Source organism: Bombina bombina, chromosome 2 (genome assembly GCF_027579735.1).
Source record: "Bombina bombina isolate aBomBom1 chromosome 2, aBomBom1.pri, whole genome shotgun sequence".
NCBI classification, from domain to species: Eukaryota; Metazoa; Chordata; class Amphibia; order Anura; family Bombinatoridae; genus Bombina; species Bombina bombina.
In genome coordinates this window covers 1,219,473,190-1,219,499,406 of record NC_069500.1, presented here as the reverse complement: position 1 = coordinate 1,219,499,406, position 26,217 = coordinate 1,219,473,190, and positions in this window count along the sequence as shown.

The following is a 26,217-nucleotide window of genomic DNA, read 5'->3' as shown; positions in this document are numbered from 1 at the left end:
GTTAGTTCTTATTAAAATAAAATGGTCAGAATGAATTATCATCTTTTAACTATTCAGGTAATAATTATTTTTTATTTCTTATAATTTATTTAAGAATTATTATGTGTGAATGTAAAAAGAAGAAAATAGGAGAGATTGAGGAAAACACAGGGAAAATGGTGTGGTATGTAAAAATCTAAAATTAAGAAGTAAAATAGAGAGGAGAAGAAAAATGGATGTTATAGGTAAAAAAAATGAAAGACAAAGATAGAGTGAATGAGAGACATATGGTTAGACATTGATGGTAGGGTGTATAATATATAGGTATGCCATAACTCTCTTCCACAAAACCTGGACAATCAACACTGGCTGGTTGGCAACCCTATATATACATAACAAGTCTTACTGTATCTCTATTGAAGTGGCACTCTCTGAGGACAAAAAATCTGCTGAAATGTTGTTTTGCAAAAATAGCTACTATATCTTATGTAACTGGACCTTTGAAATTTGAGAGAGATGCAAATACCTGTAGATGATCACACAGAATGTAAATACCTAAAAACAATTGGGTGTCTTTTTCTTTTAAAGTGATTAGTGTTTGTAAAATGTGGCCTTGTCTCATGTACTTGAGCTAATTTTGATGTGATAATAATATACACCTATGTAGCTGATTGCCTTTTTTTCTGATATGACAACATACATTTATGTAGCTAATTGCTATTTTGGGAACTTAGGTATTTTATTATTAAACTATAAAATCTGTTTGCTTATTGTGAATACAGGTGGCCCTCGTTTTACAACGGTTCAATTTACACCGTTTCAGAATAACAACCTTTTTTTCCAGTCATGTGACTGCTTTTGAGAAGCAGTGCATTTATTAAAATAGCCAGTAGATGGAGCTGTCCGCTTGTGTTGCAGCAAAGCCAAGCAAGCTGAAATTAATCAATTTAACCAGAACTGAGCTATCGAGCATATTTCAAAGGAACAAGATCTTCCTTTCTATAAATCAGTCCAGATTGGGATGCGTAGAAAGAACTGTTTGTAGAAAAATGCAAGGGAAGTCTGTGTTGTGTGATTATTTTATTAGGTTTATAATGCTGTTTAGCAAATGTTTTTGTTCATTTAACTTAGTTTAATTATATATTCTGTGTTGTGTGATTATTTTATTAGGTTTATAATGCTGTTTAGCATTCAAAGTCTTCATTTCAAAGCTTTAAAAATAATGTATTGGGTGTTACTTTTATGACAATTTTGAGAGAGGCCTGGAACCTATATCCCTCACTTCCCATTGACTTACATTATAAACTGGGTTTCAATTTACAACGGTTTCGATTTACAACCATTCCTTCTGGAACCTAACCCCGGCGTAAACTGAGGGCTACCTGTATACTGGTCAGCGATTTATTTCTTAAATTTAGAGTAAAATTGATTACACAATTTCAATTTTAGAAGAGTGCTTGATTCCCTATCTGTTTAGGTCCATTAATTTATTTGGCCCTTGTTCTTTTCTCATAGTTTGTTGGAAAAAAAAATAAATATATATATATATATATATATATATATATATATATATATATATATATATAAATACAAATTATTAGCGTGCATTTTACAGCAATAAAATTACAAACTTTCGGCTAGATTACGAGTTGTGCGTTATGGTAAAAAAGCAGCGTTAAGAGGTCCTAACACTGCTTTTTTACGCTCGCTGGTATTACGAGTCTTGCAGGTTTAGGGGCACCGCACACTTCTTTGGCCTTATCGCAAATGACTTACGGAAACTTTGTAAAGTCTTTTTTCTATGGGACTTCCATAGCGCCGGTATTACGAGTCTGTCCTGGCAGGCCAAAAAGTGAGCGGTACACCCTCTACCTCATAGAGTCCTAACGCAGTTAAAAGTCAGTAGTTAAGAGTAACATAAAACTCATAACTAAAGTGCTAAAAAGTACACTAACACCCATAAACTAGCTATTAACCCCTAAACCGAGGCCCTCCCACATTGCAAATACTAAAATAAAAATTATAACCCCTAATCTGCCACTCCGGACACCGCCGCCACCTACATTATATTTATGAACCCCTAATCTGCTACCCCCAACATCGCCTACACCTACATTATATTTATTAACCCCTAATCTGCCATCCCCAATGTCACCGCAACCTACCTACACTTATTAACCCCTAGTCTGTCATCCCCAACATCTCCGCCACTATATTAAAGTTATTAACCCCTAAACCTAAGTCTAACCCTAACCCTAACACCCCCTAACCTAAATATAATTACAATAAATCTAAATTAATATTACTATCATTAACTAAATTATTCCTATTTAAAACTAAATACTTACCTATAAAATAAACCCTAAGCTAGCTACAATATAACTAATAGTTACATTGTATCTATCTTAGGGTTTATTTTTATTTTACAGGCAAGTTTGTATTTATTTTAACTAGGTAGAATAGTTATTAAGTAGTTATTAACTATTTAATAACTACCTAGCTAAAATAAAGACAAAAGTACCTGTAAAATAAAACCTAACCTAAGTTACAATAACACCTAACACTACACTACAATTAAATAAATTAACTAAATTAAATACAATTACCTAAATTAAATTAAATTGGCTAAAGTACCAAACCCCCACTAAATTACAAAAAATAATAAACAAATTACAGATATTTAAACTAATTACACCTAATCTAATAGCCCTATTAAAATAAAAAGCCCCCCAAAATAAAACAACCCCCTAGCTTAAACTAAACTACCAATAGCCCTTAAAAGGGCCTTTTGCAGGGCATTGCCCCAAAGTAATCAGCTCTTTTACCTGTAAAAAAAAATACAAACAACGCCCCAACAGTAAAACCCACCACCCACACCCCAAATAAAATACTATCTAAAAAAACCTAAGCTCCCCATTGCCCTGAAAAGGGCATTTGGATGGGCATTGCCCTTAAAAGGGCAGTTAGCTCTTTTGCTGCCCAAACCCTAACCTAAAAATAAAACCCACCCAAAACACCCTTAAAAAAACCTAACACTAACCCTCTGAAGATCGACTTACCATGAGAAGTCTTCATCCACATAACACCTGTTCTCCACTCCCTGCATTGGCTTCCAATTAAATGGCGAACATATTTTAAAATTGGCCTGCTGACCTTCAAAGCCTTAAACAACCAAGGCCCACAGTACCTGAAAGAGCTCCTGACACCCTATATCCCATCCCATTCACTTAGGTCAGCCAACACATCCCTCCTCTCAGTGCCAAGAATAAGGACAAACTCAGGCTCCAGAGCATTCTGCCATGCTGCCCCTACTTTCTGGAACTCTTTACCGTGCACAATCAGAGAGGCACCGTCCTTACAGACTTTAAAAAAAGCTAAAGACCCACCTCTTCCATCAGGCATTCAGTCCGCTTATCTAACCTTCAGAAACTCCTAACTTTTATGTCTTATGTTGGTACAGTATATTTGTAAAGTGCTTTGAGTCTCACAGGGAGAAAAGCGCTATATAAATCGCAAATTATTATTATTATAAGTCTTCATCCAGACGGCATCTTCTATCTTCATCCATCTGGCATGGAGCATTTCCATCTTCAAGACATCCGACGCGGAGCATCCTCTTCTTACTGAATGACAGTTCCTTTAAATGACGTAATCCAAGATGGCGTCCCTTAGATTCCGATTGGCTGATAGAATTCTATCAGCTAATCGGAATTAAGGTAGAAAAAATCCTATTGGCTGATGCAATCAGCCAATAAGATTGAAGCTAGACCCTATTGGCTGATCCAATCAGCCAATAGGATTGAGCTTGCATTCTATTGGCTGTTCCAATCAGCCAATAAAATGCAAGCTCAATCCTATTGGCTGATTGGATCAGCCAATAGGATTGAAGTTCAATCTTATTGGCTGATTGCATCAGCCAATAGGATTTTTCCTACCTTAATTCCGATTGGCTGATAAAATTCTATCAGCCAATCAGAATCTAAGGGACATCATCTTGGATGACGTCACTTAAAGGTACCTTCATTCAGCTTTAGTCGTCGGATGAAGAGGATGCTCCACGTCGGATGTTGCTCCGCGCCGGATGGATGAAGATAGAAGATGCCGTCTGGATGAAGACTTCTGCTCGTCTGGAGGACCACTTCGCCCGGCTTGGATGAAGACTTTTCCCGGCTTCGTTGAGGACTTCGGCCCGGCTTGGATGAAGACTTCTCACGGTAAGTCGATCTTCAGAGGGTTAGTGTTAGGTTTTTTTAAGGGTGTTTTGGGTGGGTTTTATTTTTAGGTTAGGGTTTGGGCAGCAAAAGAGCTAACTGCCCTTTTAAGGGCAATGCCCATCCAAATGCCCTTTTCAGGGCAATGGGGAGCTTAGGTTTTTTTAGATAGTATTTTATTTGGGGGGTTGGTTGTGGGTTTTACTGTTGGGGGGTTGTTTGTATTGTTTTTTTAAAAACAAAAAAGAGCTGATTACTTTGGGGCAATGCCCCGCAAAAGGCCCTTTTAAGGGCTATTGGTAGTTTAGTTTAGGCTAGGGCTTTTTTTTATTTTGGGGGGACTTTTTTATTTTAATAGGGCTATTAGATTAGGTGTAATTAGTTTAAATATCTGTAATTTGTTTATTATTTTCTGTAATTTAGTGTTTGTTTTTTTGTACTTTAGCTAATTTAATTTAATTTAGGTAATTGTATTTAATTTAGTTAATTTATTTAATTATAGTGTAGTGTTAGGTGTTAGTGTAACTTAGGTTAGGTTTTATTTTACAGGTACTTTTGTATTTATTTTAGCTAGGTAGTTATTAAATAGTTAATAACTATTTAATAACTATTCTACCTAGCTAAAATAAATACAAACTTGCCTGTAAAATAAAAATAAACAATAAGCTAGCTAAAATGTAACTATTAGTTATATTGTAGCTAGCTTAGGGTTTATTTTATAGGTAAGTATTTAGTTTTAAATAGGAATAATTTAGTTAATGAAAGTAATATTTATTTAGATTTATTGTAATTATGTTTAAAGTTAGGGGGTGTTAGGGTTAGGTTTAAGGGTTAATAACTTTAATATAGTGGCGACAACGTTGGGGGCGGCAGATTAGGGGTTAATAAATGTAGGTAGGTTGTGGCGACATTGGGGGCGGCAGATTAGGGGTTAATAAATAGTATGAAGGTGTCAGCGATGTTGGGGGCAGCAGATTAGGGGTTAATACATATAATGTAGGTGGTGGCGGTGTCCGGAGCGGCAGATTAGGGTTAAAAGGACAGTTCACCCAAAAATTTTCTCCCCTTTAAATTATTCCCAATGATCCTTTTAACCTGCTAGAGTGTATTAAATTGGTTACAAGTAGTTCCTTTACTCCTATTTCAGCATTTGAAATAGCTGATTTAGCTTGTGGTATCGCCACCTATACTGAACAAATTAATACTGGAGTATAGGCTATTGAATAGCCTATGTATACACAGCCAGCAGAAGAGATTACACTCTCAGTGGGATGCAGGATAGTTAAGTAATAAAATGATAATTTTCCATTGTTCTCTCTATGTATTGAGCTTTGGTGTTCCAGACAAATAAAAGATAAGGAAGCAAGTCTGTTTACACAAACTTAGAACATAATGAGATCTGATATCACATTTAAGTTCAACCCATTGTAATAGGCTGTGGGTTCAAAGCACAAAATCAGCTACTTTATACACACAAATAAGCATGAAAATGGAATGTCTCAAATATTTTATACTCTGCAGTTGGTATAAGTAATTTAAAATACATTAATGGAAAAACAATTTTATAATGCAGGTGTCGGCGATGTAGGGGGCAGCAGATTAGGGGTGTTTAGACTCGGGGTTCATGTTAGGGTGTTAGGTGTAGATATAAATTTTATTTCCCCATAGGAAACAATGGGGATGCGTTAAGGAGCTTCACGCTGCTTTTTGGCAGGTGTTAGACTTTTTCTCAGCCGGCTCTCCCGGTTGACTCCTATGGGGAAATTGTGCACGAGCACGTACGACCACCTCACCGCTGATTTAAGCAGCACTGGTATTGAAGTGCGGTAATGAGCAAAATTTTGCTCAATGCTCACTTCTTGTCTTTTAACGACGGGTTTATGAAAACTCGTAATACCAGCGCTGCATGTAAGTGAGCGGTGAGACAAAACTGCTCGTTAGCACTGCATAACCTCTAATGCAAAACTCGTAATCTGGGCCTTTAATAAGATGCACTATAATGACAAGTTGTAATAATTTTCAAAATTAACTTTTGCAGTTTGCAGTTACTTTGTACACTCTGCCAGGCACAGCCACAGACTGTGGCAAACCATATTTAACAGCTCCATGTACTAACCAGCAGGCGGACAGCTTCTCAACTCGCAAAGCTGTCCGTCCCTGTTCGCTACACATGGGCAGCGGATCTGTTAATCTGCATGCCCGTATGTATCATTACACACTCATCGGAGTGTGTAATGCCAGCCTCTTCATTTGCGCGACTGAAGGGGTTGTCAATCACCGAGAGCGAGCAAGCTCTCTGTGATTTTCCCTCACCACCTCAGAGGTGGCGTACGGTGTAATTAGCAGCGGTCTAATGACCACTGCTTCTTACATTGATGGAAGCAGGCTCGCAAATGCGAACCTGCCCCGCAAGGACTCCGGAGCAGCTTTCGCTGCTTCGTACATGGAGCCCATAGATATAACAAATCCTAACTACATCATAAACGGATGTACTGGAAAGATATGCTTGTTGTTGACCTAACTGCTATGTTACAGTCTGCCAGTATAGTGGCACATCTATATGTCAATCCACAACAAATGAAAAAACCCAGGGAGATCCAATAGCCATAAAACTTCACTTTTATTCGGATGAATTAAAACAAAACAACACTGCGGTGTTTGTACAATCCACTCCATGCTGCAGAGAAGCGTCATGGGTCAGCTGATGCGTTTCGGCCCAATGGCCTTACTCATTGCTTAACATTTGTTACTTTGTATAATTCATCAACAGCTCTTTCCATCATCTCAAGTCTAGATATGCTGCTGCTTTACTAAGCTTATTAAATTCATTCACCATTCCATTCTTTAATGAATTTGCTGCATAAAATAATCATGGAAAGCAGTGCATTTTTTTTATTATGTTTGCAGATTAATAAAGAAAACAATAATAATTATTATTATTAGTAAAAACAATAACATAACAAAAAAACAATGAATGAGCATACCCTGCAGCTACTTAGCACTTCAGATCAAAACCGTGTCCATACTGCCCCCATGTTAGGCACATGCCCTTATCAGATAGGACCCTTAGCCAGGCAACCACTTGGTCAGACACATACCAACACCAGATAAGACCCCTGACCATGCAACCCTTTCATCAGACATATACCCACAACAGGATAAGACGCCTGAGCATGCAATCCCACCATATAACAGACTCCTAGTTCTTCAGCCCCTCTAAAAGAGAGATAACAATCAGCTAGATTACGAGTTATGCACATTATAGGGAAATTAACGAACGCAACCATTACAAGTTTTCAAACAGCGGCTTGTGCGTGCGATATGGTGGTTTTAAACTCCATACTGCACAAAATATAAGCGTTGTTTTGACGTGCTCCTGCACGCTTTCCCCATAGACATCAATGGGGTGAGCGGGTCAGAAAAAAGCCTAACACCTGCGATTGCGGAATGAAAAGCTCCGTAACGCAGCCCTATTGATGTCTATGGGGAAAATAAAAGTTACATTTAAACTTAACACCCTGACATAAACCCCACGTCTAAAGACCCCTAATCTGCCTCCCCCAACATCACCGCCACCTACCTACAGTTATTAACCCCTAATCTGCCGCTCCCGATATCGCCACTACCTAAATAAAGCTATTAACCCTAATCTGCCGCTAACAATATCGTCGCCACTATATTAAAGTTATTAACCCCTATTCCGCCGCACCCCAACATCGCCGCCACTATATTAAAGTTATTAACCCCTATTCCGTCGCTTCCCGACATCGCCGCCACTAAATAAATCTATTAACCCCTAAACCTCTGGCCTCCCACATCACTACCACTAAATAAACCTATTAACCCCTAAACCGCCAGCCCCCCACATCGCAACAACCTAAATTTATCTATATTAACCCTTAAACCTAACCCTAACGTAACCCTAACCGTAACCCTAAACCTAACCCTAACACCCCTAACTTTAACATAATTAAAATAGAGCTAAACTAAAGTTACAATTATTAACTAAATAATTCCTATTTAAAACTAAATACATACTTACCTGTAAAATAAAACCTAAGCTAGCTACAATATAACTAATAGTTATATTGTAGCTAGCTTAGGTTTTATTTTTATTTCACAGGTAAGTTTGTATTTATTTTAACTAGGTAGACTAGTTAGTAAATAGTTATTAACTATTTACTAACTACCTAGTTAAAATAAATACAAACTTACCTGTGAAATAAAAATAAAACCTAAGCTAGCTACAATATAACTATTAGTCTATATACGGTCGCCGCCGTACACTGAATCTTCAATGCAAGAGAGCCGTTTCAAAATGGCGTCCCTTGCATTCCTATTGGCTGAAAAATATGAATCAGCCAATAGAAATTAGAGCTGCTAAAATCCTATTGGCTGTTCAAATCAGCCAATAGGAGTTAAGCAGCTCCCATTCTTTTGGATGATGAATCATCCAATAGAATTAATTTATTTATTTTTTAGGGAAAAAAGCTGATATCTTTGGGGCAATGCCCCACAAAAGGCCCTATTAAGTGCTATTGGTAGTTTATTGTAGGCTAGGGTTTTTTTTTTATTTTGGGTGGGCTTTTTTATTTTTATAGGGCTATTAGATTAGGTGTAATTCTTTTATTATTTTGGATCATTTTGTTTGTTATTTTTCGTAATTTAAGGTTTGTTATTTTTTGTAATTTAGTCTTTTTATTTTTTTGTAATTAGATACTTTGTAATTTTTAGAGTAGTGTTAGGATTTTTTTATTGTGTAGTTTAGTTTTATTTAATTGGTAGTTAGTTTAATTTAGGTTTAATAATTATATTAGTTTAATTGTTAGTTTAAACTTAGTTCTTTTAATTTGACAGTTAAGTTTAATTTAATTTAAGCTAGGGAAATTGTAATTTTAATATAAAGTTATGGGGGGGAGTTAGGTTTAGGGGTAACTAGTTTAATTTAGTTTATTGCGATGTGGGGAGCTTTCGGTTTAGGGGTTAATAGTTTACTTTAGTATATATTGTTGTGGGGGGCTTGCGGTTTAGGGGTTAATAGGTTTATTATAGTGGCGACGGTGTGGGGTTTAATAACTTAAGTACAGTGGGGGCGATGTGGGCAGATGGCAGATTATAGGTTAATAATATTTAAATAGTGTTTGTGATGCGGGCGGGCGGCGGTTTAGGGTTTAATAACTTTATTATACTGGCGACGATGTCGGGGAGCGGCGAAATAGGGGTTAATAATTCTTTTTAGTGGTGGCGATGTCGGGAGCGGCAGATTAGGGATTTAATAAATTTAGTATAGTGTTTGCGATGCGGGAGGGCCTCGGTTTAGGGGTTAATAGGTACTTTATGGGTGTTTAGTGTACTTTGTAACACTTTAGTTATGAGTTTTATGTAACAGTTTTGTAGCGTAAAACTCATAACTACTGCTTTTAGATTGCGGAACAGATCTTGTCGTATAGGCTGGAACGCAAGCTTTTTAGCCTCACAGCAAAACTCGTAATGGCAGCGCTATGGAAGTCCCATGAAAAAACGTAATTTCTACGTGTGCGGACTAACGTTGTGGTACAGGCTAAAAGGCTTGCGGTACAGCTATAGCGACAAGACTTGTAATGGCTGTTTTAATGCTGAAATGGCCATTATTTCAGCGTTAAAACATGAACGAAAAACTTGTAATCTAGGTGCATATAAGATAAGACCCTTCAATCCCTTGATCAGCAACATTCCCACATCACTCCATATCCCAGAGCAGAGAAAGTTTGCAAAATGAGGTAAGTGGTACTCACAATAGGCAAGGTAGACTTTGGCAGCAACAGGTAGGGAATCCAGCGGAATAGCAGTTCAAGGGTAAACCAATAGAAGGACTGGAAACAGGCAGGAATCAGCAACAAAGGGAATCCAAAAATTACAGTTCAGGAATAAACCAATAGAATGGTCAGGCAGGCAGAGTTCGGTAACAGTATAGCAATCCAATAGTTCAAGGGTTAAACAGGCAGGGTGGCCAGACAGGCAGAGTTCAGCAACTGCATGAAAATCCAGTATTTTAGGGTTAAGCAAGCAAAGTAGTTAGACAGGCAGCGTTCAATAACAGTAAGACAATCCAGTACTTTAGGGGTTAAGCAAGCAGAGCAGTCAGACAGGCAGAATTCAACAGCGTTATGGCAATCCAGTACTTTAGGGGTTAAGCAAGCAGAGTACTCAGACAGGCAGAGTTCAATAACGTTATAACAATCACGTATACAGTAACAATCACACCGAGGAGCACACTAAGTAACACCTATACTTGGGCAGTGATAGGCAGAAAGTGAGCAACTTACATAGGCGCAGGATTCGCGCCACAGGAGATCCTGAATGGCTTCAGAATGAAACGAGGGTGAGGTGATGACATCACCACTGCACGCACACAGGAGCTGACTCTACCCTAGGCAACGAGCAGAACAGCAGGTGCCGCGTCCCTAGCAACAGCTAGAGTGGCGCGGCGTGACATGAAATTTCTACAGGTAGATTGTACGTGAGCGATTGTTACAGAGATTTACGTGTGCGATTGTTACAGAGACGTACGTGTGCAATTGTTACAGAGACATTGTACGTGTGCGATTGTTACAGAGACATTGTACATGTGCGATTGTTACAGATACGTTGTACATGTGCGATTGTTACAGAGACATTGTACATGTGCGATTGTTACAGAGACATTGTACATGTGCGATTGTTACAGAGGCATTGTACGTGGGCGACTGTTACAGAGAGATTGTACATGTGTGATTGTTACAGAGGGATTGTACGTGTGCGATTGTTACAGAGATTATACTTGTGCGATTGTTACAGAGACGTTGCACGTGTGCAATTGTTACAGAGACATTGTACGTGTGCGATTGTTACAGAGACGTTGTACGTGTGTGATTGTTACAGAGATGTTGTACGTGTGCGATTGTTACAGAGACATTGTATGTGTGTGGAGGGCAGCGCAGCCCTGTTAACGGTATACATTACCCAGATTCCCCTGTGGAACTTGGTCACCTCCATAGAGGGGCGACAATCTCTGCCTGATCAGTTGGCACCAGCAGTGAAATAACAGCACTGTGCATGCACGTCGGCCATGTGAGTTTTATGAGTGAAACATCCGGCTTCCCCCATGCATGTGCAGTGTTGTATGTGTGCGTAGGCAACATTGTTGCAGTTAAGGAGGGATGAGTATATTTACCTAGAGAACAGTTGAATGTTAGCCCAATTAAAGCTTTGGTGTGCTTGCGGCACAGTACTGGTGGTCATTTAAGTGGCAGGAATGCACCCTCATCTATGGCAAGGGGTTTTTCCATAGCAAAACAGGGGTGTGAGTCTACATGTGCACACTCTGCAGAGAGTGATAGGTCTCTGGGGTGGAGGCCAAGAGTCATATAAAAGGATGTACAGGATGCTGAAGTATCTTGTGGATGAGTCAGGTCCACCAGGGTCAGCTTGGAAGAGTTCTGGGGTGAGTCCGTTGGTGTCTCAACCTCAGGCTGCCTCTAACAGCACTCCTTAGCTGGTTGGTCAAAGGTTTCCATTCAAAGTGACACTTACCTGCGCAATCTACAGTCTTCATGCTCAACCAAGGTGGTTAAGAAAATTCATGAAGGAATATTTTTGAGTTGTCACCCGAGGCTTACTAACAGAAGGAGATGGCCAAAGATGGCATAGGCCAGAAGAAGTTTAAGAGGCCAGACATGTTTAATGAGTGGCAATGGTGCTTTTGTGTGCTGGCTTTATGTTACATAGAGAAGTGGCCTCATGTGACTATTCTGAAATCCATGGACACGGTGGACAGTATTCAGCGCAAGTATCGAGAGGTGGACTGGAGAAAGTATGACTTTTTTTTTTAATAAACATTATTAAATAGTGTAATTACACACATAGGACAGGTGAGGAGCTGCCTCACATGCCTCCTATGACAGCTCGTCACTCCTGGTGCTGCAGTAAACAGCAGTATAATACTAAGCCTGGTGGTCACAGGGCCAGGCAAGTTCAGCTTGACACAATTTATGTAGGTTCTTGTCACCATAACAAGAATTGGTGAGACTGGATGAAGTGAAGACTGCTGTTAATGAATTGTGCTCATCAGACTAAAAAATTAAATATTGCTGAGCACAAAGCTCTGTCTAGGTGGATTATACAATTGTTATCAACTATGTCTGATGAGTTTGCTCAATGGTGTCTAAAAAATCTAAAAAACTGTATAGAAATGTATCAAAGACTTGGTGAAAACTATGTAAAGGTTATAAAGAGATTGAAAACCTTATCACAGTGTTACTTTAGGAGCATTAAAGGGACAGTCTACACCAGAATTTGTACTGTTTTATAAAATAGATAATCCCTTTATTACCCATTTCCCAGTTTTGCATAACCAACATATATTAATATTCTTTTAAACTCTGTGATTAACTTGTATCTAAGCATCTTGTATCTAAGGATCATGTTAAATTTAAGACCCTCTGCCTCATCCACAAATGTACACAAGGAAAAGCTCCAAAATACCTCTACGACAAAACAAAGCACTACACCCCAAGTCGCCCCCTCCGGTCAGCCAACCAAAACCTCCTCCACATACCCAAGACCTGCTACAAATCACAAGGTGAACGAAGATTTGCAGTCCAAGGACCCCTGCTATGGAATGCTCTACCCGCGGACATCTACACAAGAAGAAAACCATCTAGCCTTCAGGAAGAAGCTCAAGACCCACCTTTTCTGAAGGCTCAGGTCTCTATCAGCCAAACGGAATTGAAGGGACGCCATCTTGGATTATGTCATTTAAAGGACCCGTCATTGTTCCAGTTGCCATTGAACGAAGAGGATGCTCCGCGTCAGATTTCTTGAAGATGGACCCACTCCGGATGGATGAAGATAGAAGATGCCACCTGGATGAAGACTTCTGCCCGTCTGGAGGACCTTTTCTGCCCAGATAGGATGAAGACTTCGGACCGTCTGGAGGACCACTTCTGCCCGGTTTTGTGAAGACGTCTCAAGGTAGAGTGATCTTCAAGGGGGTAGTGTTAGGTTTTATTAAGGGGGGATTGGGTGGGTTTTAGAGTAGGTTTGGGTGTGTGGGTGGTGGGTTGTAATGTTGGGGGGGTATTGTCTTTTTTTTACAGGTAAAAGAGCTGATTACTTTGGGGCAATGCCCCGCAAAAAAAGCCTTTTTAAGGGCTATTTGTAATTTAGTATAAGGTAGGGCTTTCTTTATTTTGGGGGGCTTTTTTATTTAATTAGGGGGATTAGATTAGGTGTAATTAGTTTAATAAAATTGTAATTATTTTATTATTTTCTGTAATTTAGTGTTTTTTTTACATACTTTATTTTATTTTATTTTATTTTATTGTAATTAATTGTAGTTAATTTAGGTATTTTATTTAATTATAGTGTAGTGTTAGGTGTAATGGTAACTTAGGTTAGGATTTATTTTACAGGTATATTTGTATTTATTTTAACTAGGAAGTTATTAAATAGTTAATAACTATTTAATAACTATTGTACCTAGTTAAAATAACTAAAAAATTGCCTGTAAACTAAAAATAAATCCTAACCACTAGATTTAGATTTCTGCGGCCAAAGGGGTGCGTTAGCTACGCGTGTTTTTTTTCCCCCGCACCTTTTAAATACCGCTGGTATTTAGAGTTCACAGAAGGGCTGCGTTAGGCTCCTAAAAGGGAACGTAGAGCATAATTTACCGCCACTGCAACTCTAAATACCAGCGGAGCTTACGGACGCGGCCAGCTTCAAAAACGTGCTCGTGCACGATTCCCCCATAGGAAACAATGGGGAAGTTTGAGCTTGAAAAAAATCGAACACCTGCAAAAAAGCAGCGTTCAGCTCCTAACGCAGCCCCATTGTTTCCTATGGGGAAACAATTCCTAAGTCTGCACCTAACACCCTAACATGTACCCCAAGTCTAAACACCCCTAATCTTACACTTATTAACCCCTAATCTGCCACCCCCGCTATCGCTGACTCCTGCATATTATTATTAACCCCTAATCTGCCGCTCCGTACACCGCCGCAACCTACATTATCCCTATGTACCCCTAATCTGCTGCCCCTAACACCGCCGACCCCTAAATTATATTTATTAACCCTTAATCTGCCGCCCCCAACGTCGCCGCCACCTACCTACAATTATTAACCCCTAATCTGCCGACCGGACCTCACCACTACTATAATAAAGTTATTAACCCCTAATCCACCTCACTCCCGCCTCAATAACCCTATAATAAATAGTATTAACCCCTAATCTGCCCTCCCTAACATCGCCGACACCTAACTTCAAGTATTAACCCCTAATTTGCCGACTGGACCTCACCGCTACTCTAATAAATTTATTAACCCCTAAAGCTAAGTCTAACCCTAGCACTAACACCCCCCTAAGTTAAATATAATTTTTATCTAACAAAATAAATTAACTCTTATTAAATAAATTATTCCTATTTAAAGCTAAATACTTACCTGTAAAATAAACCCTAATATAGCTACAATATAAATTATAATTATATTGTAGCTATTTTAGGATTAATATTTATTTTACAGGTAACTTTGTATTTATTTTAACCAGGTACAATAGCTATTAAATAGTTAAAAACTATTTAATAGCTACCTAGTTAAAATAATTACAAAATTACCTGTAAAATAAATCCTAACCTAAGTTACAATTAAACCTAACACTACACTATCAATAAGTTAATTAAATAAAATACCTACAATTATCTACAATTAAACCTAACACTACACTATCAATGCATTAATTACATACAAATACCTACAAATAAATACAATTAAATAAACTAACTAAAGTACAAAAAATAAAAAAAGAACTAAGTTACAAAAAATAAAAAAATAAAAAAAATTATAAAAATATTACAACAATTTAAGCTAATTACACCTACTCTAAGCCCCCTAATAAAATAACAAAGCCCCCCAAAATAAAAAAAATGCCCTACCCAATTCTAAAATAAAAATAGGAAAGCTCTTTTACCTTACCAGCCCTTAAAATGGCCTTTTGTGGGGCATGCCCCAAAGAATTCTGCTCTTTTGCCTGTAAAAATAAACATACAATACCCCCCCAACATTACAACCCACCACCCACATACCCCTAATCTAACCCAAACCCCCCTTAAATAAACCTAACACTAAGCCCCTGAAGATCTCCCTACCTTGTCTTCACCACGCCAGGTATCACGATCCGTCCAGAAGAGGCTTTGAAATCTTCATCCAAGCCCAAGCGGGGGATGAAGAGGTCCATCATCCGGCTGAAGAGGTCCATCATCCGGCTGAAGTCTTGATCCAAGCGGGGGCTGAAGAGATCCATCATCCGGATGAAGTCTTCTATCAAGCGGCATCTTCAATCTTCTTTCTTCCGGATCCATCTTCATCCCGCCGACGCGGAACATCCATCCTGGTCGACGACTTCCCGATGAATGACGGTTCCTTTAAGGGACGTCATCCAAGATGGCGTCCCTCGAATTCCGATTGGCTGATTCTATCAGCCAATCGAAATTAAGGTAGGAAAAATCTGATTGGCTGATGGAATTAGCCAGTCAGATTCAAGTTCAATCCGATTGGCTGATCCAATCAGCGAATCAGATTGAGCTTGCATTCTATTGGCTGATCGGAACAGCCAATAGAATGCAAGCTCAATCTGATTGGCTGATTGGATCAGCCAATTGGATTGAACTTGAATCTGATTGGCTGATTCCATCAGCCAATCAGATTTTTCCTACCTTAATTCTGATTGGCTGATTGGATCAGCCAATTGGATTGAACTTGAATCTGATTGGCTGATTCCATCAGCCAATCAGATTTTTCCTACCTTAATTCCGATTGGCTGATAGAATCCTATCAGCCAATCGGAATTCGAGGGACGCCATCTTGGATGACGTCCCTTAAAGCAACCGTCATTCTTCGGGATGTCGTCGGCCAGGATGGATGTTCCGCGTCGGCGGGATGAAGATGGATCCGGAAGAAAGAAGATTGAAGATGCCGCTTGATAGAAGACTTCAGCCGGATGATGGATCTCTTCATCCCCCGCTTGGATCAAGACTTCAGCCGGATGATGGATCTTTTCAGCCCCCACTTGGATCAAGACTACAGCCGGATGATGGACCTCTTCAGCCCCCGCTTGGGCTTGGATGAAGATTTCAGAGCCTCTTCTGGACGGATCGGTGATACCCGGCGTGGTGAAGATTAGGTAGGGAGATCTTCAGGGGCTTAGTGTTAGGTTTATTTAAGGGGGTTTGGGTTAGATTAGGGGTATGTGGGTGGTGGGTTGTAATGTTGGGGGGGTATTGTATGTTTTTTTTTTACAGGCAAAAGAGCAGAATTCTTTGGGGCATGCCCCACAAAAGGCCATTTTAAGGGCTGGTAAGGTAAAAGAGCTTTTCTATTTTTATTTTAGACTAGGGTAGGGCATTTTTTTATTTTGGGGGGCTTTGTTATTTTATTAGGGGGCTTAGAGTAGGTGTAATTATCTTAAAATTGTTGTAATATTTTTTATAATTTTTGTAAATTATTTTTTTATTTTTTGTAACTTAGTTCTTTTTTTATTTTTTGTACTTTAGTTAGTTTATATAATTGTATTTATTTGTAGGTATTTGTATGTAATTCATTTATTGATAGTGTAGTGTTAGGTTTAATTGTAGATAATTGTAGGTATTTTATTTAATTAATTTATTGATAGTGTAGTGTTAGGTTTAAATGTAACTTAGGTTAGGATTTATTTTACAGGTAATTTTGTAATTATTTTAACTAGGTAGCTATTAAATAGTTATTAACTATTTAATAGCTATTGTACCTGGTTAAAATAAATACAAAGTTGCCTGTAAAATAAATATTAATCCTAAAATAGCTACAATATAATTCAAATTTATATTGTAGCTATATTAGGGTTTATTTTATAGGTAAGTATTTTGCTTTAAATAGGAATAATTTATTTAATAAGAGTTAATTTATTTTGTTAGATAAAAATTATATTTAATTTAGGGGGGGTTAGTGTTAGGGTTAGACTTAGCTTTAGGGGTTAATAAATTTATTAGAGTAGCGGTGAGGTACGGTCGGCAGATTGGGGTTAATAGGTTAATACTTGAAGTTAGGTGTTGGTGATGTTAGGGAGGGCAGATTAGGGGTTAATACTATTTATTATAGGGTTATTGAGGCGGGAGTGAGGCGGATTAGGGGTTAATAACTTTATTATAGTAGTGGTGAGATCCAGTCGGCAGATTAGGGGTTAATAATTGTAGGAAGGTGGTGGCGACGTTGGGGCGGCAGATTAGGGGTTAATAAATATAATATAGGAGTCGGCGGTGTGCGGTTGGCAGATTAGGGGTTAAAAAAAATTATTAGAGTGGTGGCGATGTGGGGGGGCCTCGGTTTAGGGGTACATAGGTAGTTTATGGGTGTTAGTGTACTTTAGAGCACAGTAGTTAAGAGCTTTATGAACCGGAGTTAGCCCAGAAAGCTCTTAACTCCTGGCTTTTCTCTGCGGCTGCAGTCTTGTCGTTAGATTTCTAACGCTCACTTCAGCCAAGACTCTAAATACCGGCGATAGAAAGATCCCATTGAAAAGATAGGATACGCAAACGGCGTAGGGGGATCTGCGGTATGGAAAAGTCGTGGCTGCAAAGTGAGCATTAGACCCTTTCCTGACTGACTCTAAATACCAGCGGGCGGCCAAAACCAGCATTAGGGGGTCCTGACGGCTAGGGGGTTTTGACGGCTAATGCAGAACTCTAAATCTAGGCGTAAGATAGCTACAATGTAACTATTAGTTATATTGTAGCTAGCTTAGGGTTTATTTTATCGGTAAGTATTTCGTTTTCAATAGGAATAATTTAGTTAATTGTAGTAATTTTATTTAGATTATTTTAAATTATATTTAATTTAGGTGGGTGTTAGGGTTAGGGTTAGACTTAGGTTTAGGGGGTAATACATTTAACCCCTTAATGACCACAGCACTTTTCCATTTTCTGTCCGTTTGGGACCAAGGCTATTTTTACATTTCTGCGGTGTTTGTGTTTAGCTGTAATTTTCCTCTTACTCATTTACTGTACCCACACATATTATATACCGTTTTTCTCGCCATTAAATGGACTTTCTAAAGATACCATTATTTTCATCATATCTTATCATTTACTATAAAAAAAAATATAAAATATGAGGAAAAAATTGAAAAAAACACACTTTTTCTAACTATGACCCCCAAAATCTGTTACACATCTACAACTACCAAAAAACACCCATGCTAAATAGTTTCTAAATTTTGTCCTGAGTTTAGAAATACCCAATGTTTACATGTTCTTTGCTTTTTTTGTAAGTTATAGGGCCATAAATACAATTAGCACTTTGCTATTTCCAAACCATTATTTTTCAAAATTAGCGCTAGTTACATTAGAACACTAATATCTTTCAGGAATCTCTGAATATCCATTGACATGTATATATTTTTTTTTAGTAGACATCCCAAAGTATTCATCTAGGCCCATTTTGGTATATTTCATGCCACCATTTCACCGCCAAATGCGATTAAATACAAAAAATCGTTCACTTTTTTACTAATTTTTTCACAAACTTTTGGTTTCTCACTGAAATTATTTACAAACAGCTTGTGTAATTATGGCTTAAATGGTTGTAAATTCTTCTCTGGGATCCCCTTTGTTCAGAAATAGCAGACATATATGGCTTTGGCGTTGCTTTTTAGTAATTAGAAGGCTGCTAAATGCCACTGCGCACTACACGTGTATTATGCCCAGCAGTGAAGGGGTTAATTATGGAGCATGTAGGGAGCCTTTAGGGATAATTTTAGCTTTAGTGTAGTGTAGTAGACAACCCCTAGTATTGATCTAGGCCAATTTTGGTATATTTCATGCCACCATTTCACCACCAAATGCGATCAAATTAAAAAAAACGTTAAATTTTTCACAATTTTAGGTTTCTCACTGAAATCATTTACAAACAGCTTGTGCAATTATGGCACAAATGGTTGTAAATGCTTCTCTGGGATCCCCTTTGTTCAGAAATAGCAGACATATATGGCTTTGGCGTTGCTTTTTGGTAATTAGAAGGCCGCCAAATGCCGCTGCATTTCACACGTGTATTATGGCTAGCAGTGAAGGGGTTAATTATGTAGCTTGTAGGGAGCTTGCAGGGTTAATTTTAGCTTTAGTGTAGAGCTCAGCCTCCCACCTGAAACATGAGACCCCCTGATCCCTCCCAAACAGCTCTCTTCCCTCCCCCACCCCACAATTGTCCCCGCCATCTTAAGTACTGGCAGAAACTCTGCCAGTACTAAAATAAAAGCTATATTTGGGCTTTTTTTGTGTTTTTTTAGCATATTTACATATGCTGCTGTGTAGGATCCCCCCTTAGCTCTCAGCCTCACTGATCCCCCACCAAACAGCTCTCTAACCCTCCCCCTCTGCCTTAATGGGCGCCATCTTGGGTACTGGCAGCTGTCTGCCAGTACCCAGTGTAGTAAAGAAAATGTGCCTTTTTATTTTTTTAAATTATCTTTTCTGTAGTGTAGCTTCCCCCCCCCCCAAGATCAACCCCCCACCCCTTCCAGGTCCCTTAGCTGTTTATTTACAGCTTTAAAAACTTTATTTGGTTTTACTTTTCCCAGTTTATTTTCTGTAGTGCAGCGGTTCCCTCCCGCTCCCGCCCCGTGCACGCGCCCGCCCGCCCGCCCCCCCCCCCGTGCACGCGCGCGCTCCCGTGCGCGCTCCCGCCCCCGATCCCGCCCCCCTCCACTCCATTCGGCACATCGATGGCCGACCACCCGCCTCCCAGACTTGCTCCCACCCACCAACGATACCGGCCACCGATGTCCGGTGCAGAGAGGGCCACAGAGTGGCTCTCTCTGCATCGGATGGCCAAGGGGGGTTATTGCAGGATGCCTCGATGTCGAGGCATCACTGCAATAACCGGAAAGCAGCTGGAAGCGTGCAGGATCGCTTCCAGCTGCTTTCCAGACCAAGGACGTACGCCACACGTCCTCGGTCATTAACTGTCTTTTTTTTGAGGACGTGTGGCGTACGTCCTTGGTCATTAAGGGGTTAATATAGTTGCAGCGACGTTGGGGGCGGCAGATTAGGGGTTAATAAATGTAGGTAGGTGTCGGCAATGTTAGGGACGGCATATTAGGGGTTAATAAAATTTAACTAATGTTTGCGAGGCAGGAGTGCGGCGGTTTAGGGGTTAATATATTTATTGAAGTGGCGGCGATGTCCGGTCGGCAGATTAGAGGTTAAAAATGTATTTAAGTGTTTGCGATGTGGGGGGCCTCAGTTTAGGGGTTAATAGGTAGTTTATGGGTGTTAGTGTACTTTTTAGCACTTTAGTTAAGAGTTTTATGTTATGGCGTTAGCCCATAAAACTCTTAACTACTAACTTTTAAATGCGGTAGGAGTCTTGACAGGAGAGGGTCTACTGCTCACTTTTTCCAAGACTCGTAATACCGGCGTTATGCAAGTCCTCGGTCATTAACTGTCTTTTTTTTGAGGACGTGTGGCGTACGTCCTTGGTCATTAAGGGGTTAATATAGTTGCAGCGACGTTGGGGGCGGCAGATTAGGGGTTAATAAATGTAGGTAGGTGTCGGCAATGTTAGGGACGGCATATTAGGGGTTAATAAAATTTAACTAATGTTTGCGAGGCAGGAGTGCGGCGGTTTAGGGGTTAATATATTTATTGAAGTGGCGGCGATGTCCGGTCGGCAGATTAGAGGTTAAAAATGTATTTAAGTGTTTGCGATGTGGGGGGCCTCAGTTTAGGGGTTAATAGGTAGTTTATGGGTGTTAGTGTACTTTTTAGCACTTTAGTTAAGAGTTTTATGTTATGGCGTTAGCCCATAAAACTCTTAACTACTAACTTTTAAATGCGGTAGGAGTCTTGACAGGAGAGGGTCTACTGCTCACTTTTTCCAAGACTCGTAATACCGGCGTTATGCAAGTCCCATTAAAAAAATAGGATACGCAATTTACGTAAGTGGATTTGCGGTATGCTCGAGTCGCGGAAAATAAGTGAGCGGTACACCTGTACCTGCCAGACTCGTAATACCAGCGGGCATTAAAAAGCAGCGCTGGGACCTCTCAACGCTCCTTTTTAAGGCTAACACAAGACTCATAATCTAGGCGTATGAGATTTAACGCACCAGCATTATCCAACATATAGATGTTAGCATACCCTAAATTAGCTCTTAAGCGCTACAAAAAACTGTGATCCTTATTGGCCACAGACAAGTATACTAGGTAACGGAATTCCATCTGGCTTTCAATGGGTGTATTTATCAGCTGATCTTGCTTTCTAACCTTGCTTATAACTTTATAACTTTGGCTAACAAAGGGCAAGATTCTGAGTGAAGCATTAACAGTGTTTGTGTGCTTTGGGTTTACCGCTCTTATTACAAGTTAAAAGTAAATGCGATCACTTGAGCGCAATCTCGATTTAAGCTAGAATGGTTACAGTGTCCTTAAAGCTCTGGTTAACTGTTTTGTGAAACAAAAAAAGTGTCACAAAACACATACAAAATAAATTACAGAGTAAACTTATACTCATAATAACGATATCTAATAAAAATTATTTTAAAAAATGCACAAAAAAATTATAAGGGTTCAAAGGTATGAGGTCTCAGGTGCTAGAGAGAAAAAAAAGCAGTCTAGGTATAGATATATATTGTACCAAAGCACCATCAGATATATGTAGAAATATGTATTTATGAATAAATAGAACATATTATTCTATGTGAAGAACATTGGAATGTTAAATATTTATATTTTTATGTTGTTTTAGCACACTTGAGAATATGGGATCAGGTTAGTGCGTGAGTAGCGCATTAGTTTTTTCCCAACTTTTTTTCTCTATTGACTTCAATGGGAGAATATGTTTTCATGCACGTGATATTCCAAGTTCGGCTTTTTACGTGTCATCTTAGCGTGCAAGCAAAAACTGTTTACTTTCAACTTGTAATAATGAGTGCTATCCGGCCCAAGCAAAAACCTTACATCTAGCAGAATTAGCGCTCAAGCGGGATCGTTAAATACCGTTCTTTTTGGAATCTGGCCCAAAATGATTTCAAAATAATTTGTATACAGATATTTTAATGCAGTGCCTGATTGCTTGTTTAAGTTAAATGTGTAATACTCGCTTAATTGCTGATGTACAATAGTCATATAAAAACTTGTCTTTAATGTCCCTTTACCATTTTACAAACACAGCAGAAAATCAATAAGGATCCTAGTATGCAATATAAATCAGAGGGCAACATTAAACTATCAGTGAGATGTTATATCTCCAGGAGAGCACACAATAAATAGATTCCTTAGTTTGTACATTTAGTTGACTGGTGCAATGCATCATGCATCATTTATAGATAGGAGAACAAAGACAGCTATTCAAAAATCAATTAGATACCATTGCATTAAGTTCATAATCTTATCATGTGCTCAGTGAGGAAATAATATTTCTTTGAGGCGATTAACCGAAATTATTATATCACACATATATTTTTTTTAAAAAATAGCTTATTCTATGAAGTCATAAAAATAGTCAGAAAATAAAAATCTACTACAACAAGGCAGCACGCACCTGTTAAAGGGACAGTCAAGTCCAAAAAAAACTTTCATGATTTAAATAGGGCATGTAATTTTAAACAACTTCCCAATTTACTTGTATCCCTAATTTTGCTTTGTTCTCTTGGTATTCTTAGTTGAAAGCTAAACCTAGGAGGTTCATATGCTAATTTCTTAGACCTTGAAGAGTGCCTCTAATCTGAATACATTTTGACCACTAGAGGGCATTAGTTCATGTGTTTCATTTAGATAACATTGAGCTCATGCACGTGAAGTGACCTAGGAGTGAGCACTGATTGGCTAAACTGCATGTCTGTCAAAAGAACTGAAATAAGGGGGAAGTCAGTAGAAGCTTAGATACAAGGTAATTACAGAGGTAAAATATGTATTATTATAACTGTGTTGGTTATGCAAAACTGGGGAATGGGTAATAAAGGGATTATCTTTTTAAACAACAAAAATTGAATAGGGGGCGCCCTTAATAAATCAATAGTTCAGTGTACTGTTGTAAAAATCTCTGTTGATACTCTGAGATATAAGTGAATGTAAATCTATTCCCTCCGTTAGCCACTACAGGCTAAAACAATATGTCCAGTATTGGTAAACTAGCTACTCTGTTAAATACTAGAACCAACAGCTAATGTGATACAACCGCCATATATGGCACAATTCGTAACAAAGTAAAAAATCAGTATAAAACCATAGATAATTCAGTCTTCAGATAAACAGGGTAAATCAAAGTCTCTTGTGATGATGAAATAGTCGATGGAGGCAGCAATCTGTGACGGACCAGGCCTAGATCCAGGAACAGCAGTCTAAAAAAACAAAAAGAACCAGATGTGCCACATGGCCCAATATTGTCTGATCCAAAGATATAATATTAGTGTGTATTGATTACACTCACATGTGTTAGAGCACCCAAACAAGTGCAATATGAACAGTCTGGCATCTATAACAGTCACCCAGAAGACTGACCTCCTACGATAGGTATGTGATCTGTGGTGGAAAGATACAAAAGACACAAAGGTGCCTATATGGCCTAGTACTGTTTAGCCAAGGAAAATGCAAAAAGGTATATAATATGCATTCACATTTGTTGTAGCATCTCCCTTGATGCTAATAGAGCAGGATGGGATCAATTCAGTCAACCAACAGACGTATTGAGGGCAAACAGGAAACTCCACACCTCCAGGTGATTCAGGAGGCCATAAAAATGATCCAAAATAATTCAAATAAAGACAGCAAGTGTTTAAAAGTAATAAAATTACTTTAATGTAAAAAACGTTAAAAACAAGCTCTATAAACGATTTGATATAATTTGTTTAATTTCATGATATTGGCTACTATAACCTGTGATGAATAAAGGTGTTGTAAAAAAATTGTCAGAGGGTTGTTTCTTATCATTCTTTTTATTTTTATTTTTATCCTGTGATAGATATGTACTTCTATCATCATGTAAGGCTCTGAGGTAGCCCTTTTCAATCAAATCCAAAGGGTAACCTTTTTCTAAAAATCTATCTTTTAGTATAAGGGACTGTGTTTTGTAGCACTCAACAGTGCTGCAATTGTGTCTGATCCCTCTACATTTCTCGTATGGCACATTCCTCTTCCAACTATAGTAATGATTACTATTATAGTTGAGAAAACTATTACAGTCAACCTTTTTGAAATAGGTCTCTGACATAATTACGCCAGTAGCAGAAAAATATAATAATAAATCTAGATATTCAATCATATTAGATTGAATATTGCTAGTAAACTCTAAACCAAAGTCATTATTGTTTAGAGAGATGGAGAAAAGTGAGGCCTCCTCGTATGAGCCCTTAAAAAGAAATATAAGGTCATCTATGTATAGGCCATAGAACACCAGACTCGCACCCATAGGGGACCCATAGACATTGGTCTCCTCAAATTTGCCCATATACAAATTGGCAACGCTGGGTGCGAATCTGGTGCCCATGGCCGTACCCTTAACTTGAAGATAAAATTGACCTTGGTACAAAAAATAATTATGATGTAAAATAAAATAAATTATTTCACTGATAAACTGTTGTTGTTTTATAGGCATGTATATATCTGATTCCAAATATGACTGAATTCTGGTGTTGACTGTCCCTTTAAGCTTGACCTAAATGGGTTTATTACTCTGAGTCTGATGTATATTTCTAAAAACTAAATAATTTTAAATAGATTTTCAACATAGAGGGGTTGATTTTGTGCTTTTTTTTTGGAATATAATCATTTCTGACCGCCAGTCGGTATTGTCAGTGTGTTTTTCCTGTGATCGCAATACAAAAATATTTCTGCCATTAATACGCCTTTAGCTTGGTATTGTTGCTGAAAACAACACATAGTTACTCTGTGCATCATTAATGGCAAACAAAACGGTGATTTCATGGGGGGATTTTGTGACAACATCATAGGTTGAAGTGCCTGTATATTGACTGACTCCTTTTAATAGTGAGATGTAATGCTAATAGGTAACTTGCAGTTAAAGGGACACTGAAATCAAAATTACATTTTAAAGGGACAGTCTACACCAGAATTTTTATTGTTTTAAAAGATAGATAATCCCTTTATTACCCATTTCCCAGTTTTGCATAACCAACCCAGTTATAATAATATACTTTTAACCTCTGTGATTATCTTGCATCTAAGCCTCTGCAAACTGCCCCTTTTTTCAGTTCTTTTGACAGACTTGCAGTCTAGCCAATCAGTGCCTGCTCCCAGATTACGTCACGTGCACGAGCACAGTGTTATCTATATGAAATGCGTGAACTAACACCCTCTAGTGGTGAAAAACTGTTAAAATGCAATCTGAAAGAGGTGGGATTCAAGGTCTAAGAAATTAGCATATGAACCTCCTAGGTTAAGCTTTCAACTAAGAATACCAAGAAAACAAAGCAAAATTGGTGATAAAAGTAAATTGGAAAATTGTTTAAAATTACATGCTCTATCTGAATCATGAAAGTTTATTTTGGCCTAGACTGTCCCTTTAATGATTCAGACAGATCACACAATTTTAAACAATTTTCCAATTCACTTCCATTATGTCAGGGTTACTGCTTGCTAATGATCTGTCCCTTTAAGAGCCTCCTATATCAAGCACTTCCCCCCAGCATTCATTGCTGGTTAATTGAGAAATGATTCACAGCACAAGCGTTACACCGAGAGTTTTCCTCACTCTTCAACAGCCTCATAAATTCTTATTTGAAGAGTTCTGATAACATCTCTTATTTTTCATTCCTACATCTAGCAGCTCTTCTACTCAATTCAACACCGGAAGATATTGCATACTACAAGGAAATCAAACTAACTCGACATCAAACCCTGAAGCATTCACAAGGTAACAGGATTCAAGCAGCTTCATACACAGCACAGCAAGTAGCGGTGACGTCATCAGCTGCAGCCGCAACCGCTCTCCCTCTGAGTACCACGCTGCTGTTCATAACA